The following is an 8497-nucleotide window of genomic DNA, read 5'->3' on the forward strand; positions in this document are numbered from 1 at the left end:
TAACTCTTACCTCCAATCTGGGGGCCTCTCTCTGGGCAGGTCCCAGATGGAAGTGATTACTCTGGGAGAGAGAAATTACAGAGCAAATGTACAGCCCATCAACTTTACACACACACACACACACACACACACACACACACAGACATACAGACGACAAAGGCAAAAACTGCAAAACTCCCCCTCTCTCTCTCTTTCTCTGAGTCGAACTCACGCACGGCTCTCGTTGCCGTCATTTTGCCTCCAGCGGTATATTTCCGCTCGGCTCTCTGTCGGGACAACGCAACTGTACGCTAGCCACCTTGTCTCTCCTCCTCTCCTCTCAGCGAGCATGTGTGGGTGGGAATGGGATTGTACATTCCTAAGGATGAGCCATTTAAAGGCCTCTATTAAAGCCCTGACGCAATGTGACTCGCCTGTCAGGAGCCAGAGCTGTAACTCATTACCTGAAGAGACGGCGATAGTATTCACATTACAGCTCCACCCTGAGCCCAAACCTCTGCCCCATGTCAGCTCACGCCAGGCTATAGGCCATATATCCACAATGCAACTCAATCACATCACGAAGAAGCTTTTCATACAAATACAGGCACTTCACACCAAATTGTTATCCTACTCTCACTGTTTGTGCAAAAGAGTACGATTACCGCAACTTAAACAAGAAGGATGAATGAAACAACAAACATTTCTGGAGGCACTATCTAGAAAATTGCATTTGTGCATATTATGCTAACTTTTAAAGCTATTTTAAACTCTATTTTTGAAGGGAGAGTTCATCCATCATCATGAAAATTCTGTCATCAATTACTCATCCTCATTGTTGTTTCAAACCTGTATAACTTTCTTCTGCAGAACACAAAAGAAGATCATTTAATGAATGTTTTGACTGTTTTTGTCTTTGCAAATCCACATTGGCCCTATTGACTATCATTGTATGAAAAAAAAACAATGAGACATTTATAATGATTTTTCTTCTATTTTGTGCAGAAGAAAGTAAGTAATGCAAGTTTGCAATGACATGAGGGTGAGTGAATGATGGCAGAATATTCATTTTTGGGTGGACTATCCCTATAGCAAGTCACCTAAGGATTAATGCATTGTGCAAAAAACACTTAAAATTGACCCCAAATTAAAACTATTTAAAACCAATTTGATTTGATTGACTTAATAAATAATAATAATAATAAATAAAGGCATCAACTGAACTGAAGTTTCTAAGTTGAAATAGGTGATTTTTTTTTAGTGTAGATGTTCAGTGGTTTACTTCGGTTCTGAAGTTGACACGGGATGCAATAATAAATACAATAATGCAATTTTTGTAACCAACGGTTGTTTCTACACATTTGGCATCCAGCACTGAATCATCCACTGTAATCTCTTAATCTCTGTTTCGGTCCATCTCAATTTGTTGCCAGTGCCGATCTTCATCTCTCAAAAGTGCAAGCTCACACAGAAGGCCATCATTATCCTCTCTGGGTGTCCTGCTCTGTAAATAGCCATCACACACAGCACAACAGTCATAACACAGCTGTCGTCACTTTTCTGAACAGCAGCTGCACAAGTTGTTGTTGCCACACACACACACACACACACACACACACTCTTCAAGACTTTCCTTTGGCAAATCCACCCACAGACTGAGGCTTACTTTAAGACAAAGATAAATATGCATGCATGCATGCAAGCTAACACACATGCACTAGACACATACAGATATCATTTCTATAATTTGTGAAATGTGTGAAAAGTGGAAATATTTCCACTTTTTCCGAGCATTTAATGTATCATTGAAATTCCTATTTAGAAGTACGCTAATATTATATATATTATAAAATGTTATAATATATTATAATATATAATTATATATTAAATTATATATATATTTTTGTGGAAACCGTGATACATTTTGGAGGATTCTTTGATGATCAAATAACAGCATTAATTTGAAAAATACATATTTTGGAACAATATGATTGTCTTTATTGTCAGTTTTAATCAGTTTAATGCATCATTGTTGAAAAATTATTCACTTTCAAAATTAATGCTTCTTTCTTATTTTTTTTTTCCCTTAGGACTGTCCCCACAAAAGACAACATGTGGTCACACACTTATATACTGAACAGTGATGTCAGTGTCTCTATCACAGACGCCTCAACAATTCCAATTCTGCACAGGAAGTAATTCTCACAGAGGAAGGTGGAAACAGGAAAACAAACTTCTTCCTGTTTGTATATAAAGAGGCAAGTGGAAAGATGGAGGGATGCTGATAGAAGGTCGGTCAAGCAGTCAGTGGTTGGGAAACAATACTGTACTTCCACCACATGCCTTCATACACTTAAAGATTCTTGAACAGACAACATAGTTTTTCAAAATATCTTGTAAAATCTAAGCTGCCTTTGTGTCCACATGTGAATGTGTGAGCGCGCGCGTGTGTGTGTGTGTGATATAATCAGTATGTGATCTGATGGTTAGCATTCCTTTGCCCACTATTTAGCTTGTCCCTTCATGTCCCTGCAGATAAGATAAAGGCTATTTAATTCAACAAGCATAAAAAAGAGTGAGCACACACACACACACACACACACACACGCGCACGCACGTACACACACACACACACACACATCAGAAGATCTAAACCCAACATAGTGTTTTTTTCTTTCTATTAAGCTGATAAATGTTTGTTTTGTCTAGTTTCTCCTTTGCTATGTCTGCTCTCACATTTAGCGTGCATGATAGCATAACATGTTTAAAAACCTGTTAGAGTGAAATACACAAGAAGTTCTGAGAAAATGCTTTGATCTGCATGTGTCTCTTACAGAAGCTGTGAGTGAAGACAGAGGAAGTCTGGGAAGAGTGAAGATCAGTATTAACACTAAGCTAAAGCTTCTTCTTTGGCAAACCATCAACATTTGTAACACATGCCAACAGCATGAAGCCAATCCACTCACTATTCCTCCACTTCTGTGACAGCAGGAAGTACTGCAAGAAGAACACAAATGGAAATTTTCAGATTTCAGCATTTAAGTCAGTCTTTTTTTTTTTTTTTTTGCTTTGATGTCATTTATATGCTATAATACTCCTAAAGTTTTAGATATGCATGTAAAAAATTATAATTTTTTTTTTCATTTTGAACTCATTACAATGTGTACAAGTTAACCAACTGGTAAAAAAAATAATAATTTTGGTAACATTACAAAAAGATTCCATTTGTTAACATTAGTTACATTACTTTAACATGAACTAACAATGAAAAATACATGAAAGCATGTATTAATCTTAGTCAATGTTAACTTCAACATTTATTAATACATCATTAAAATAAAAAGTTGTATTTGTTAATGTTATTTAATGGACCTTAGCTAACATGAACTATAACAATAAAAACACTTATAGTTAATGACATTTTCATCATTTATTAATCAATTTTTAATTTAAAGTTGTATCTGTTAATATTTATAGGACCCGAGCTAACATGAAGAATGAAGTGAACAGTTGTATTTCTATCAGCCAATGTTAACAAAGAAAGTGTTTGGTAAAGTAGAACATCGGCTGCTGCTTTCATTATTGGCCTGAAGGTTAAAGGCTAAATGTTCTGTTCAACTGTCTTCTGTTTTCCACATGATTTTGCTTCTTGTTTATCCAACTTTTTATTACTCCATTGTTTCGTTGTTACATTTATGCCTTCCTCCACCTCTTCTTTGGTAGGAAAGGCAAACAGGGAATCAAGCCCCTAGGCAAGTCAGCCATCTCTCTCTCTCTCTCTCTCTCTCTCACACACACACACACACAGGATATAAGCTGTCACTGAGCCAGCCAAGTTCATAGAGTGCAGTCAGAGCAATGCTCTATACTTGGCCACTGGCTCACTGCATTCCCTACTTTCATCTGAGCAAAAGAGAGGGAGAGAGAATGAATTGGGAGTGTATTGCAATTTGAAGAAAACACAGAAAGCCATATAATAATAATACAATCAAAAAGACACTCTGGAATTCATTATTTTCTATCCACACATTACCATTTATATCACCGGTGTCATATGTCGTAAGACACCCTTATATCACCTGCAACTTATCTGGTACATCTGCTCTATCTAACCTACATCTCTCTTGTCTCCTCTGAGGGATCAAGGCATCTGCCACAAGAAGAATGAAAGTGATGACAGACTCTGCAGGAGTATCTTTAGTGAGACATGAATACCTTCTGCACAGCTCTGAAGGCACTGTTGAGCTGTCAACAGTACAACAACTATCTCTGAGATTTTCTGAGAAGTCAGCAATAAAATAATATTCAGTATGATAATTAGAGAAGGCTAAAAGTTTTATTGAGGTGAGTTTTCAGCACTATTGCATGTTCTTACTCATAGAGACTTCAATGAAAGAGACAGAACTTACTTAAACCATAAGCACTGCAGAAGTAAATAAATACAATATATATATATATATATATATATATATATATTAATTTATAAATATTAATTATTGTAATTTCGTCATACTCCTCTAGAAAGTATATTTTGTTGGAATGTTCTGCTTTAAATGCTACTAGGCAAGATTTTTAGTCTAAAACATGAACTTTGTTTTCAGAAAATACATTTTTTTGATTTTTTTAGTGTAAGATTATTAATAGTGTACTTTTTTTATTGATTTATTTTAATTGGAAAGTTTATTTATTTGCTTTTTAAGCAAAAACCTAACAAAATTTAGTGACGCGTATGCTTAAAAAACAATGAAAATAATAACCTAAAATTGGTAACATCTAAATTAACTGGTTTTACTCAAATTAAAAAAAATATTATTTTGTATCACTAATTCAACCTAAATACATTAATTTATACCAAACAAATGGGTTAAATTGGGTAACATTGCTCTTTAAGGTATAGGTTACCACTTTTATGTGTAATGAGCTAAAAAAAGAATTAACTTCATTTAAAATATATTTTCTTGCTATATAAATGAAGTTACAGCAAGTCAGTTTTTTTTTTCAAAATGTATATTGTTATATATATTTATATTGATATTTTTAATGGAAAACAAAAACAAAAAACAATATGGATTTTTAAAATGATGGGACTATTTCTGCACTTGTTGAGATTTTAGTGTTGATCTTTCTTTTCCCTTCATCTGTGTCATGACATCATCTCCAGGATTACTGGTCTATATCTTTCAGGGGGGATTCCAGCACTGCAAGTGTGTGTGTGTGTGTGTATGAGCATTTGCGCTTGACTAAATGTTTGGAGAGATTATTCTGAAGGAGAGGACATATCACTCATAAACACACATATACCTACAGTACACACAACATTTTCCATTAACACACAGTATGCACTGGGCTTTCTAGTTTGCCATCATACTATTTGAGGTATCTGTACCCTCTATCAGCTCTGCTACCAGGATTATGTGTGTGTTTTTAACAGATGTAATGGAGAGCGTGTATGTGCAAAGCAGCGGTTCTCAGCTGGTGGGCTGTGACTAAACATGGCTTATGCTGATTACATTGTGCTTGGTGTGGTGAATTGTTAGTTGCATTTCAGGGGTGATATAAATAAATGTCAAAGTTTGATTTTTAGGACACTTTTGTTTCTCTTATACATTAAACAGTTTTGGTTTGGTTGCCATTTGATGTCCATTGTAAAGTCTGGGTTCTGATGCACAACCAGCTGAGAATCACTGATTTAAAGTACATTTTGTTGCAGACACCAAAAGTTTGTGAACACAGATACATGCTTTTTTGAACAAACTATAAAAAATAAAGAAAAATCACCAGCATTATAAATGTCCTGAGTGTGGACTGTATGTACAGTACAGTATCATAATGGCTATTTATTCATTCAGAAAACAGATTACTTGAAGATAATGTATTTAGAGTAAAATGTATTTGCAGTTATTTGGGATACTGGATTTGGATTTTGAGGCTTAAGCTTATTACTCAGCTGATGTGAGTTATACTTAGTTGCTTTTGTAAGCAAGCATCTGAGAAAATGAATATAAAGCTAGTTGACATAAAAAAAAACTATTAGAACTCTGACATGAAACTGCATTTAAGACTATTTAAAACAGCATTTTTTTTTCTCTTTGAAAATAAATGAAAACGTTTATTCAGCTAGGATGTATTAAATTAATCAAAAGTAGTAAAAATATTAATAATTTTACAAAAGATTTCTATTGAAAATCAATGCTGTTCTTTTGAACTTTCTGTTCATTAAAAAAATCCAGAAAAAATTGTCATGGTTTACACAAAAATATTAAGCAGCATGACTATTATAAGAAATGTTTCTTGAGCAAATTAGCATATTAATTTCTGAAGGATAATTTTACACTGAAGACCGGATTAATGGCTGCTGAAAATTCAGCTTTGCCTTCACAGGAATATTTTAAAATATTTTCAAATTTATTTTAAAATTATATTAAAGGGGTATTATATGATGCGATTTAAATTTTTCCTTTCTCTTTGGAGTGTTACAAGCTCTTGGTGCATAAAGAAGATCTGTAAAGTTGCAAAGACTAAAGTCTCAAATCCAAAGAGATATTCTTTATAAAAGTTAAGAGTCAACCACACCTACCTAAAACGACTGGTTCTAACACGCCCCACATACCTACGTCGCTCTGTGGGAAGATTTGCATAACACCGCACAAATGTTCACGCAAAGAAAGAAGGAGTAACTTTTATTCTCGCTGTAATATTGAAAAGTGAAAAGTGAAAAAGTGAAAAGTGACGTGACATGTGGATGTGAATGTTGTTGTGAATTTGGTTACTGTTTTCATTTAAAGGATTTGCCACTGATGATTCAAACACGAGTTAGGAGAAACAATAATGTACAGTATGTGGAAAATAATGTGTTTTTTGAACTTTAAACACATTTCATTACACCAAATACACAAAATAATGTTCTTTTTAGCAACATTATATGACCCCTTTAATATTTCACAATATTACTGATTATACTGTACTTTTTGATCAAATAAATGCAACTTTGGTGAGCATATAACCTCTTTAAAAAGCATTAAACATTTTAGCAAACTTGACAGCATATTTATATACTTTCCCTAATACATTGACATATATGTTAAACACTAAATCTTAGCTCATGGACATTTTTATGTATAAATTCTAGTAGATACAAAGTGGTGAAATTAAAAACGGGGTATGAATTACACACACAGAAAGTGGTGCATGTTAAGTGAGTAAGATTTGGTGTAAAAGGAGAAGGCAAACATTGTATGAGGGGCTGAGCATGAAATTGGCTGCCCAGGGGCATGAATTAGATTAGAAACCTGAGCTCACAAACATACGCTCACAGGCAAAAGCAAAGAAGACATGAAAATCAATCAGCCTTACATGGATTCAGAGAAAGTTAGTGGAATAAAAACCTGCACCTTAGAAAAGCTTTGTGCTGATCACTAACAGACTGCTACACTCCACCGTTTCAGTAAAGAAGGCTGGTTTGTGACGCGCACACACACACACACACACACACACACATCACAATCATGTGCTTTCCATTTTTTTCCTGCATGCCTCAGCTCTCAGGACCATGCGAGAACCATTTGCTCCTCAACGGCTGCCTGTTTCACACTACAGTCAAAAGAGAGAGAGAGAAAAGCAGCACACTCTCTCTCCCTCCGACTCACATAGGCTACTACCATTCCAAACTCTGGGTTTAGGATAGTGTTTGTGGAAAAAGAGTCTTAAGATCTGGTAGAAATATGAAGGACAATTACAGACATATGGATTACATATTTGAATAACAGTGAATTATTGCAGTTACTTTTATGCAAAAACCTGCTTAAAGGGACAGTTCATCCAAAAAAGAAAACTCTGTCTTCATTTACACTCCCTCATGTTGTTTCATACCTATAACTTTCATTCTGTTGAACACACAAAAAAGACATTTTGAAGATTTTTTTTGTCATTACAATCAATGTCAAAAACAACATTAGACTTCACTGGCTTTCATTGTAAGGCCAAAACATTTTTTTCAAAACAATATTCCATCATCCACTTAAGAAAAAACGTTGTACTGGTTTAAAACAACAAGAGAGCGAGTAAATGACAGAATATTTATTTTTAGGTGAACTACTCCTTTAAATCCACAACACATATCATGAAATGAGTTTTTCTTTCACCTCTGAACTAAATAAAGTTTATAAAGAGAAGAAGAGTATTATTTACAACAACTTTAATTCGAAACAGAGGGACAAACATGAGTATAGAAGACATGAAAGAGAGACTAGTGGCTACAAATATTCTAGATACTATATAGAGTACCAAATTTTGAAACACAAAAAATGTAGATTTGCTTAAATACAAATATATAATAATGTTCAAATACAGATTTTTACAAATATTATGTACAATGTTTTAATTACATTTAACACAACTGCCTGCCATATATTAGATGACAAGCTTTCAAGCTCTCCTCCCCCCATGGCTCTCTTTGCTCTGTCGTTTGTTGAATTCCCAGCTGGTATCTCATTTTCCAAGTTGAGTTTTTATGGCCAGC

Source organism: Sinocyclocheilus rhinocerous, unplaced genomic scaffold (assembly GCF_001515625.1).
Source record: "Sinocyclocheilus rhinocerous isolate Xijiao unplaced genomic scaffold, SAMN03320098_v1.1 scaffold1716, whole genome shotgun sequence".
NCBI classification, from domain to species: Eukaryota; Metazoa; Chordata; class Actinopteri; order Cypriniformes; family Cyprinidae; genus Sinocyclocheilus; species Sinocyclocheilus rhinocerous.